The sequence below is a fragment of the Lynx rufus genome, unplaced genomic scaffold (assembly GCF_022079265.1).
Source record: "Lynx rufus isolate CCGP_SWC_20201006 ecotype Redwood Valley unplaced genomic scaffold, mLynRuf1.p SCAF_6, whole genome shotgun sequence".
Lineage (NCBI taxonomy): Eukaryota > Metazoa > Chordata > Mammalia > Carnivora > Felidae > Lynx > Lynx rufus.
The window spans coordinates 81,921,570-81,933,894 of NW_025814878.1; the positions used below are offsets into that span (position 1 = coordinate 81,921,570).

At 41.5% G+C, this 12,325-nt stretch overlaps 1 pseudogene; it reads right to left on the reverse strand.

Annotated features, from left to right (window-relative positions):
* Positions 1–9,150: 9,150 nt before the first annotated feature.
* Positions 9,151–11,124, reverse strand: LOC124529151 (60S ribosomal protein L10a-like; annotated as a pseudogene).
* Between the last annotated feature and the right edge of the window lie 1,201 nt (positions 11,125–12,325).

The following is a 12,325-nucleotide window of genomic DNA, read 5'->3' on the forward strand; positions in this document are numbered from 1 at the left end:
ATGACAATGGCATTATAGGTGACTTAAACACCAACTGTTACTTTGACCTTCAAAATGTGCAGATTCAAATTTCTTACTGATTTTATTCAACTATTATTGTAGTTACTGTAAGTACTGTTCTGTTAAAAATTCTATATTCCCAGTTATAATAAGTTTTAACATAAGACCCTGTTGAGCTGTAGAAATGCAAAATTTTCTAGCAATGTGAGGAGTACACATACATGAATGAAAGCTGTAAGTAGAAGTTGCAAAATAGGATCTCAAAATCATATGAAAACTTACTCCACTGGCTATCTATACCTACATGTTGTTCATTGTGTTACGGAACCAGGCTGGAACGCTGGCGGAAAAACCAAGCAGCACTCAGAGATCTTGGTGGATCAGAGATTTATTTAACACCAGTGGGCTCAGAGGAGACCATTTCTCCAAAGATCTGACCTCCGAATGAGGGAGGAAGGGTAATTTATAGTTGCCAGCTTCCGTATCTGTGGTGGGTTTTTGTGCACATGGCAAACAGGGCAAGAGGAACCCAGAAGAGGGGTCTCCAAGCTAGAGACCAGAGCTTGTTTTAGTCTCATCAGCTTTCTTATGGTGTAAAACTTTATTCATTTTCCCAACATTCCCCCCTTTGATGCCTTTTTAAAGATCTTTTGTTAGGCATCACTTTTTAGCTCTAGGGGTTGTTACCCTCAGAGGGAGGGCTAAGATATGTGCTGCAGTTTGCCGAGCAACAGTGTTTTCAATAAAACTTACCAGGGTATTTAGTATACAGGGGCCGATGGTCTCAAGTAAAATTATGGAAAGGAGGAGCCCTGCCAGGGCAGGGAGCCAGAATGCCCAGTCTGTGAGATCCCATCGTCTCCATTAATTGATATTTTCCTGTTGTCTACGTTGAATTCCTTCCTTGAGTTCCTTAACCTTAGTCCTGACAATTCCTGATTGTCAGGGAGGAAATAGCAACATTCCTCCCCCAGAAAGATACAAATCCCTCCTTTTTCTGAAGTGAGAAGGTCAAGGGCTTGCCTATTTTGGAGGAACACTGCTACCAGGGAGTTTATTTGGCTTTGTCAGGTTACCAGGGAGTCTGCCATCCGTTCCATGTCCAGCTTTATGGTGCAGTCTCTATCAGCCCAACAGCAAGAAGCAAGATCAGGGCTATGACACCAGTGAGGGGCCAGGGCTGGCAGCGTTGCATCCAAACCCCTGGGAATCCACATGTTGAGTCCTCAAGCTTCTGCCGTGCACAGGCCAGCCAGCTTCCGGGGTGTGGCTGGAGCAGGGCTGGAGATCTCAGGAACCAGTGTCTTTTTGAGAGTCAGTTTAAGCGGGTTGACTGAATCTGGATCACTTCGCCAGGTTGAGGGTTCCTCTGAGTTGGCCTTCTCAGCTCTGGAGCAATGGACCCATGGGGTGATACCTGAAACTGAACCCTCTATTTTGGTTGTATGTCTGTAAAGCCCACCTCCAAGTCTTTGAAAAGGGCGGGTTTCTGGTAACTGTCAGATCAAGTTTAGGGAAGATACGGTTTGCATATTTAGAGGTCTATCCTATTTTCCAGTTGTTTAAATTATTATACGTCCATGGGGTCTTATTATTATCCCCATAGAATAACAAGCACAGAAGATTGCCTATACATGAAATACTGTGACAATTTTCTGAAGTTTACCTCAAGTTGTCTAGTTTAGGCAAACAACAAACATTTAAAGGCAATCATAACTAGAATTTAACATCCATAATGGTGCATTGTTGAAACAGAGTTTTTTGCTCTAAAAATCCCCCCTCTCCAGAGATAGCCAAATTGAGACCAATGCATTTGTAGAACAAATCCAGTCTTTTTTTTTTTTTATGAAATTTATTGACAAATTGGTTTCCATACAAATCAGGAGACTATAGATGCTGGAGAAGATGTGGAGAAACGGGAACCCTCTTGCACTGTTGGTGGGAATGCAAATTGGTGCAGCCGCTCTGGAAATCCAGTCTTAACAAATCTGGCCTAATTATTTGCATAAGCTCAGCAAGAATAGCGATTGATCATGAGGATCTTTTAAAGTTTGCTTTGCTGGAACCTTTCATAAGGAATCTTGGGTTGAACTTTTAGTAGCCTCTCCAGGCCAGAAGCCAAGCCAAATACTTGCCATCAGACAGGCCTACAATACCTATAGAATTGGGCAAATTCCTCTTCATGAGGTCCCCAAGATATCCTGAGGTTCCTGCACCTGCCAGGAAGTAACCTTCTTTACTCACCTGGTGAGGCTGCTGGGAACTCTGTAAGCAAGGTATCAGGCCAACCTTCCCAAGGGGCTTTATGGCTCCATGTTTCATAAAGCCAACCTTAGTTCCTTAAAGCTGTCTGGTCATATCTGACCATTCCAGTCAAAGCCTTGGTAAAATAACCAGTATTTCCAATGGTGACCTGTTACAAGATGAACAGATTCTTATTGAATTTATGCAAACGATTGTAATTGCCATGAAAGAAAGAATACTCACTGAGTTTTTGAATTTCAGAGGAGTTATATACAGAGAAAATTTGTAAACTGAAGCATTTACAAATGAATACTTTATGACATTTCTGTATATCATAGATATCTCAAGAGAGAGTTTTTTTAATCTGGAAGAGCAAACGTTAGAGAACCAGCAATATTTCCAACAAGAATCACAAAACTATAATCTTCCTCAGTTCATTTAATCCCATGTTCCTATTTCTTGTTCAATTTGAATGCAGCTTTTTAGTTCTGGAAATTCTTACCCATTTTAGTATTAATCTTAGAGATGTTGAATACCCGTATTTGTCCCCAAAGTCCTTTTGACAAATCTCCTTGAAGAAGAAACACGTTTTGTGAGAGAATAAGAACAATTATACATGACAAAATCTCAGAAATAGACATTGTTAAAGATCTGATGAGAGTTCACTATGATGCAATTGACAAAGAAATTTGGTTATTTCTGTGACACATAACACTTCAGGTAATCAGAATATTAAGTGATTACCTTATACCAAAATATTAAAACTTTAGGAATTGCATATATATTTGGACAGTTACAGCATTTACCTATGCAATACAACCTAAGGTTTACCATTGTATGACAGTGCTTTTCCAAGGAACTTAGCATCCCAAATAAAAGGGTCTAATTGGTCAAAAAGACTTCATTTACCATTTAAATCCTGGAAGCTTGTTAAAAGCTTAGGAAGTTATAAGTACATCCTAAAAAGGATTACAGATCATTAAAAATCTTAAAACTGTATTTATTCAACCAAGGTGGCAATAAATGATCCTAAAGGTGAATGTATAGCATTATATAGTTGTTACGAAAACCTAGCTCCTTTAACATTGACAAGCTTTAACTAAGTAATCAAAGACCTGATAAAGATGAAACCTAAAACTTTGGTTTTCCTGGAAGACAAACCTTTGTTTGCATTGTCTTATCAAGAGCAGATCAACAGTCCAAGAAAACTTTTGTCATTTGAGAGAGAGAAGAGCAGAATTTCAACCTTATACCAGTGTACTTTTAAAATTCCATTCATCTCAACCTTAGTCCTTCCTGAGCACACATAAAATTCTTTTCCAAAGATTTCCCTTCATGAACCTTCCACAACCTTCAAACTTTGTCCCAAAGTTTGCCTTCAAACTTTGTCCCAAAGCCATTTCTCTCCAAATAACCAGTCTCATTTAGGACAAAATTACTTTCTTCTACCCTCAACAAAAATGTATTTCCATTCCTTATATCTCTCTATATACCTCCTACATTCCTACATACAGGGTTGCTTTCCTTATTTCCATCAGTCTTAAGTACACTTAGCAGAATTTTAACTGTTAGGAAACCTTAGTCTCCAATTGAGGACTTAGTAACCAACTGAGAGGTGTTTACACCAGAATTTTTTTAGATGGTAAATTCATGAACCAATTACAGTACAAAGCGTGTTTTCCAATAGATCCAAATAGCCTTAATTTCTCTGCAATAAGAAGTTAAAAACACAAACCTATGTTCAGTAATCAAAGCTTTAGCAGTTCATTCTATTTGGAAAAGACCTAGATGTCCAAGAGGGTGCACTTTACTCCTTGACCTTGAGGATGGGAGGAGGAGCCAATGGTGCCTGAGGCACTGAGGAGGGTATAGGAACCAATTATATAGACCACACCCAAGTTGGTGCAGAAACAGCAGAGGGAAGGGAAGGCAGAAGAGGCAAGGTGCCAGTAGAAGGCAGAGAAGGAAAACCTAATTCAAAACCTTAACTCAGAGGAGCAGACGCCATGTTTTTTCCACCAAAGTGGAAATATGGAGTCCACATCAGGCCAGTGAAGACTCAGAATTTCCCCAAAACAAATGGAGTGGCAGCAACTGCTTGGGAACATTCCTTAAAGTCCCCATCCCGAGGTAGACTAACCACAGTTGGCTCCAATTATAGCTGTTAACTTGGGAAATGAGGGAGAATCCCTCACATCTATTAGGCAGAGGAAGAGGGAGCAACTCAGTGTCCCCTTCAGTCTGATTCTATCTCGGCCAGACCAATAAGGTCCCTTTCTCGAGATTCTTACTGATATCGGCTGGGTTTCTGGGACTTTCCCTGGTTGGGACATTTATTCTTTTAATGTCCTTTCTCCTTGCAGTAGTCTCACTGACCCCTTGCTAAGGAGGTTCTGGGCCTCCCCCTCTTTGGTGGCTAGACCTTCCTTGTCCTTTAGCCATGGCTCTCTTGTGTCTCTGGAGCAAACAGGGTGTAAGCCTTGCGTAGCCTCTCATAATAATCCCTGGGGGAATCCCCTTGCTGCTGGACATATTCATGGGTTTCTGAGCCCCTGCTCTGATCCCCAGAGGAGAGCCTCTTTGTACAGCGGTTGTGTACCAGCATCTGGAGAGTGCCTGTGCCTGGCCAAGGGCGCAATCTGGTCACTGGTCCTTGTCGAGGAGGTTTCTCTGGGTCCTCTGGGTCCGGGAGGGGAGGAGGGATGGGCGGCATCCAGGGTCAGAGGAGAGACAGACAGGGGAGGAGTTTCAAGCTCAGGGGCAGAGGGGAGGGAGCCTGGTGAGTCAGAAGGTGGCAGAAAGATGGGATCTTCCTCTGGGTCTCCTGTAAACACTAGGGGAGCAGTGGGTTGCTTCTTTGGTTCCCTGGGTGAGTCTCCGGATAAGGTAGCTAAAACCTTTGCCTGACTCTGCTTGCTATAGATGAATCGCACCCAAGGTGGAGGATTTTGGGCAATTTCAAGCCAGGAGTTGATGTATGGAAATTGATCAAGGTGACCTGGGTCTCTGGAGACAACATGCCAGATGCAGTGGACAATTGGGACATCCAAAGTTCCCTCAGAGGGCCCTCCTACACCAAAAGTGGGCCATTCTAACTCACATAAGGTCCTTAACGAGCCAGGGGTTATCTTAATTCCACAGTCTCCCAAAAAACCCTTCTTTGCTCTGTCTCGACCCCATAATGTTCCTATGAGGTGGAGTTGCAAAGACAGACAGAGGGATAGGGGTGCCCCCTGTAATGAGGCAACCAGTAAGATGCCCATCTGGCTGTGTCCCGAAGGAACTTAGGTGATGCTTAGCTGTCGTGGTCTCAGCTTTGTGACTTACTATTGGAAACTATTCCGATGCCACCATGGACTGTGTGCCATTCACCACAGAATCGCAGACAGGCCCACTCAGACTCCATGGGCTTTTGGGGACCTTAAGGGTGCCTGCCCGTGGAGCCACAGAATCGAACTCAGCAGGCAAGCTAGACCAAATTTCACATTCACACTCACATACACACCAGAGGTTATTACATTCCCTCCCACAGAATTCCTACCTGTGAGACTACTGAGGTCTCTGGGGAGTGATCAGGTCCCCCTTCCACTCTTGAGTGGGACTGACTAGATTGGGCCCCAGCCTTACAGGTTCCAATGTCGGGTCCAGGTCCTCACCTGCCAGGTCTCCTCAAGTCCAGCAGGAACGGTGGAGCGGGGCTGGCCTGAGGCGACTGAACTGGAGACTGCCAAAATTCAGCCAGGGCGCGCCTTCTCCCTCGCGATTCCTTGTTCCATCACCCCCTCGCCATTCTCCCAAACCGGTGGCAACATTGGGCCAGCATGGTTGAGTTTCCCAGTCAGGGAACAAATATGTTACAGAACCAGGCTGGAACGCTGGCAGAAAAACCAAGCGGCACTCGGAGATCTCGGTGGATCAGAGATTTATTTAAAACTGGTGGACTCAGAGGAGACTGTTTCTCCAAAGATCTGAACTCCGAATGAAGGGGGGAAGGGTAATTTACAGTTGTCAGCTTCCATATCTGTGGCAGGTTTTCGCACGTGTGGCAAACAGGGCAAGAAGAACCTGGAAGAGGGTTCTCCAAGCTAGAGACCAGAGCTTGTTTTAATCCCGTTGGCCTTCTTATGGTGTAAAACTTTATTCATTTTCCCAACAATTGATTCTCAAGGAATAATGAATACTCCTGAGGAAATTCAATACTCCATACAGTGCTGATGATACACACACAAATTCTTAGGTATAGCCCCTTCTTTCTCCACATGGCCACTCTGAGACTATGGAGGCACGTATATTATGTTCCCACACACATAGAAACAAGGAACTCTAGGCAGGTTAGTTGGTTGGTTGGTTGGTTAGTTGGTTGGTTGGTTAGTTAGTTGGTTGGTTGGTTGGCTTTGATGGGTTTATAATAGAATGTTTTTCCTCCTTTATGGAAACTTGTCAGTGAAGTCTCCAAGATAGGAAATATAAATAATTACCTGGAAAAAAAAAAAGCCACTAACACTAGATGTCCCCTCTGTGGCCTTGAGCAGGCCATCTAATGTCTTGGAGCCTCAGTTACTTTGTTTAATATAAGGAGTTAGACTTTAATCTTTAAGCTTCCCTCCAGTTCTGCAGTTATAAATTGAGATCTCTTGCCTCCTTAAATGTGTAGATGGCCTAATTGCTCAAAACCTAAAAGAAGATCAGAATTCTCTCATAACTCTGATTTCTCATTTTATACCCAGGGGACTACTTTGTCCCATCATTGGTAGGACATAGGGGTTAGTAGCATGTGCCTGTGAGTGCTGTAAGGAGCCTCTTGGGTCCTAGAATTTACAACTAAGCTCTACTTTTTAGATGAGCAAAGGGGCAGAGAGAAGACTCCCTTTAATTATCTGAGACTCTGATAATTTCCAAGAACCTACATTCATCAGTGCACATATTGGAAAGCAGGAGTTCCTGCTTTCCAGATGGCACAGAGGGTGATTGGGGATAATTCTAGAGAATAATACAAGTTACACTCAAATGGGGCCCTTCCAAAGACGGGGGGCAAAGTAATATTTTTCCTCAATTATAGCTCTATATGCCAATTCTCGTATTTTACATACCACGAGTATGCAAATGCTCCTTTAGGGAGAAATGTTATTAAGCATATTGGCAAGAAAGGATGACAAAGCTGGGATGTAGATTAGCTATTTTAATAATACAGAGGGCCAATTGCTTAGTCTTTGGAGAGTGACTATAGCGGCAATTAAATTGCAAAAGTGTCAATAAAACAAATGTTGATTACACCCAACCTAAGAATCTGTAATAAAACAGAAACAACTTTTTTTCCTAGCATGTATTTTCAAGCCTGTGGCTTTGGAATTACATATACTTATTTTCTATTTTCATAGGATAGACTTGTTTTCAATTATTAGTGTGAAAATTTAAATTCTAGTTTCAAAGAATTATCTTCAAAGATGGTGAGTTTCCTCTGAAGCAATTATAGTACTGCTTTCTCTTTTTAAATTTTTTTAAGTTTATTTATTTTGAGGGACAGAGAGAAAGAGAGAGAGAGAGACCATCAGGGCAAAGAGAAGGAGAGAGAGAATCCCAAGCAGGCTCCTCACTGTCAGTGCAGAGCCCGATGTGGAGCTTGAACTCATGAACCATGAGATCATGACTTAAGTTGAAATCAAGAATTGGATGCTTAACTAACTGAGCTACCCAGGCACCCTGTAGTTTTGTTTTCTATCCCCCAAGTCTTAATGTTTTATAAACGTGGCTGAGACTTTTATTTTATACAATGTTCCAAGTCAGAATTTCTACACTTAGTACTTGAATCAGTTATATAGGACACGTCAATTTATTTTTCAGGGATCTAAGCATTTTGCAAATGTTTCATAACTCAAAAATGAGTTAAGATACTCATATTTCATACTACTATTAATACTACATATTTCATACTACTCTCTCCATAAATGTCTATCTAAAATGCATGTTTGTGTGACACTCCAAATTAAGCTGCGTGGGTAATTTTGAAAATAAAAATGTGTTTGTGAGACCAGAGGTCATGGATAAGGGACAATTATTACAACCCTAAGAAATCCTAAAAAGCCTGGAGTATTTTCCGATTAACTTACTGGCTGAGGTTGAAGACAACTGCCAGCTAAATCTCAAAAGTCAATGTCCAAAATATGGACATATGAAGCAGAAACTTTATTTTTTTTAATATGAAATTTATTATCAAATTGGTTTCCATACAACACCCAGTGCTCATCCCAACAGGTGCCCTCCTCAATTCCCATCACCCACTTTCCCCTCCCTCCCACCCCCATCAACCCTCAGTTTGTTCTCAGTTTTTAACAGTCTCTTATGGTTTGCCTCCCTCCCTCTCTAACCTCCTTTTTTTTTCTTCTTCTTCCCCTCCCCCATGGGTTTCTGTTAAGTTTCTCAGGATCCACATAAGAGTGAACACATATGGTATCTGTCTTTCTCTGTATGACTTATTTCACTTAGCATAACACTCTCCAGTTCCATCCACGTTGCTACAAAAGGCCATATTTCATTCTTTCTCATTGCCAAGTGGTATTCCATTGTATATATAAACCACAACTTCTTTAGCCATTCATCAGTTGATGGACATTTAGGCTCTTTCCATAATTTGACTATTATTGAAAGTGCTTTGGAGCAGAAGCTTTAAATGACCCGTGAGCACACAGAATACAGTTCCTATCCCATACAGGGACTCAAGGGTGCATGAATCCCAGCCACCTGGAAGTTTGGTGGTGGTGGGTGTTGTTGTCATTGTTGTTGTTGTTTTCTAAAAAAAAAAAAGTGATCTGAGACTGAAAAAGTTTTTTAAGTAAGCATAATATGAACACTGTAAGTGACAATTGTTATTGTTTTTAATGGTAGCACAAGGGTTTATTAAGCTGTGCGTTAGTACAGGTGCCAGGGCTTGCCCATGATGCTCTTGATGTATAAAGCCCAGACATCCTGCCGATTCTTCCTAAGCAATGATACCAGGAAATTGACAGCCAAGTAGGTATTGTACACAAGCTCATCATCTGCCATCTTCATAGGTGGCCAACAGCCACTGCCAGACACAGCACCTTCTTCATCTGGAATTAGATCATGGGCTTCACTTCATCAACTCTGGCCACCACGTAGGTCAGCAAGGAAGGGAAATTGCCAGCCTTATTCAGGCCAGGATACAGGATTCATGGGATCTGCCTGATCAGAGATTCTGAAGCCAGAAAGGCATCATACTTCTTGGCCAGCTTCTTGACTAATTTTTTATTCTTGAGTTTCTTCAGCAGCTCAATGTCCATGTGGGGAATATCCACAGCCTTGGCCTCATCACAGTACTGCTGGTTTCCCCAAACACATACAGAGACCTTGAGGTGGGGTGTGGACTCAAGCCTGATGGTGCCCAAGAAGTGTTGGTCCTTCCATGGGTCATAGTTCTTCAAGATGATCTGCAACTCCACCGTCTCCAAAAACTTCCCACACTTATGCTGGTTCCCATGCAGGACTTCCAGCACCGCCTAGAACAGGGCACTTCAGGAAACTGCTGCTCATGTTGCCTTGTGCCACAATAACCAGAAAAGAGAGCTGGAAGTTTGGATTAAGGCAAGGAAATGATTTTTGTTTGACCTGAGCTTTTATTAATGTCAACACAGTCTCTGTGTGCTGATCTTTGAGTCTGGATATTTTAAGAATCTTTCACAGAGCAATACAAGTATGATAACACACAAATGACTTTGCAGTACTAATAACATTCAGTGTGTGTTGTAAGGAAGAGTGTTTAGATCTTTATAGACATTCTCTCTTCAATTTTCAAAACACCATGAGGTGGACAGGAAAGGTATTCTCACCTTTGTTTTACAGATCAGGGTGCTGAGAAGCATCAAAGCTAAGAAACTAGCTCCAAGTGAAAGCACTAGTAATAAGTACACCAACAGGCCCACCCAAGTCTCCTGTTTCCACCCCAAAGTGCTTTTTATCACCCTTCCTTGCTTCTGAATGTCTCAGAGGAGTCATTCCCATCTTTCTCAGCAAACAAAAAGCTCTAAAAGAACCAGGGTATGTGGGAAAAGGTATGAGTTGGAACATCCCAGATTCTCACTCCCTTTTACATTCAAGCCATTTGTCTAAGAAGCAACTTGTGCTCTCTTTCCAGTGACCTGATTCCAACTAACAAGAGAATTACAGTTCTGTTTCACAGCATTATGTTTTATAATTTTTCATTTTGAAAGCTTTCTCCATGGTCAGGTATAAGCCTGGTGGTAAATAGATGATGTATTTCTCTGTGTCTTCTTAAAGGTGGTCCCATTCAATGCATTTCCCAGCGGCTCATTACCCAAGAGAGACTGGAAGGCTGGCGGCTTGTATGACCTCATTTTCAGGATGCACTGCTGTCTGTCTAACCCATTAGCTATCTAAGCCATCTCGTTGTAAGACTAACTCCGGGCATGGGTTGGAGGCAGGCGGGCTGTATTAGGCAGCTGCATCCTACCAGTACACGTGCAGGTTAGGAAACCAACAGGTCAGTGCTAGGTGGGTCTGAGCAGATGGCATGTTTGGCAGAGCTTATGGCAGGACTCTATAAAATGCTTGGTAATTGGTTCCAGCAGGATTTTCTGGGGTAGGTGTCTAAGGGTTGAAATAGCCAAGGCTCTCATTTCTCTGTGCTTGTTCCAGCAAGAGCCAGCACTGTCAGAATCAAAGCTTGCTCTGTATCAAAAGGTGCTCTGTCTTTCAGTAACTTATTTTTATCACTTGCCATTAGTTTTCAAAGAGCGATTCCTTTTATTCTTACCCTTTACATTCCTCCTTTGCTCTTGAAACTTGTTATGCTTTATACCTGAGGACAAAAGCAGCTGGAAATGAGTCGTTTCCACTCTTCCACATCCCTCCTTTTCAGACATAAAACACAAAAAATGTTAAAGCTCTGTGAGTTGTTGTCACAGGAGTGTGATGGTGATGATTCCTTTGGTTGTAATTACAACAACACAAGGGTGTGATGACACACACGCGCACCCACACACATATACTCCCACAAATATATATTCCATGTAAGTAATACCTTCTAAAATGATTGCCAGTAGATAACACATAACCTTTTCAAGAAGAAGAAAAGACATTTTAAATGGGGCATTTTCAATACCTCTTCAACATCTCTGAAGCAGATTTTGTCAAAAAGATTGAGAGTCAGCCTAAATGCATCCTTCTACACATGTACATACTCCAAAAATCTGCCTCATTGTGTAGCTGTTTAATCTCTTACATATTCATAAAAAGCACTATTGTCCTACTTCAGGGAATTTTCTTTGCTTCATTAAATTCCCATATGTCAGAGCTGAAAGGGAACAGATCAACCATCTTGTTTTTCACACAAGGAAACTACAGCCCAGAGGGAAAGTGACTTTGCCAAGGCCACGCTTTGGTGGCAGCTGGGCTTTGGATCTCAATCCAGTTCTTTTTCCATCAGACCAGACTACTTCTTAGGGACTAGAGTCTGAAACAATTCATTCCTTCCTTGAAAACTTACTGGACCTAGATAAGGCTGTGGGGAAGGTACAAAAAGAATAAGAAAAGAGCTAGTCCTTGAGGGTTACTCAATTCTTATTTTTTTATTATGTAAAGACAGACACTAAGTAATAAATACTTTGTGTTATATTAAAATTTTAAAGTTGTATTTTTCTTTCCTATGTTTGTTGTTGTTAGAGAAGACAAACATTTAATATCCCTATAGATAACACCCATAGTGTACCTACTGTTGAAACAAAATGAAGGGCTTTGAAGCCCAGAAAAGATTAATTTGACATCTTAGAAAGTTTGCAAAAATTAAAAAAAAAAAACCACTTTCACATTCTATTTGGAAATTTACCACTAAATTCACTAAATCTCATTCAAGTGTCTTCCATTTTATAATTCCATTATATCTTAAAATATATGGACATTAAATGTTAACAGATTTAACTTGCCATGTTGCTTCCTGTTCCAATGTATGGAAAAATAGAATGCGTTAAGCCCATTAAATTTAGGGAAAAAAGGATAGAGGTAGCAAGTTTTTCTTTCTTCTCTCTTTTTGCATTTTTTAAGTCTCTTA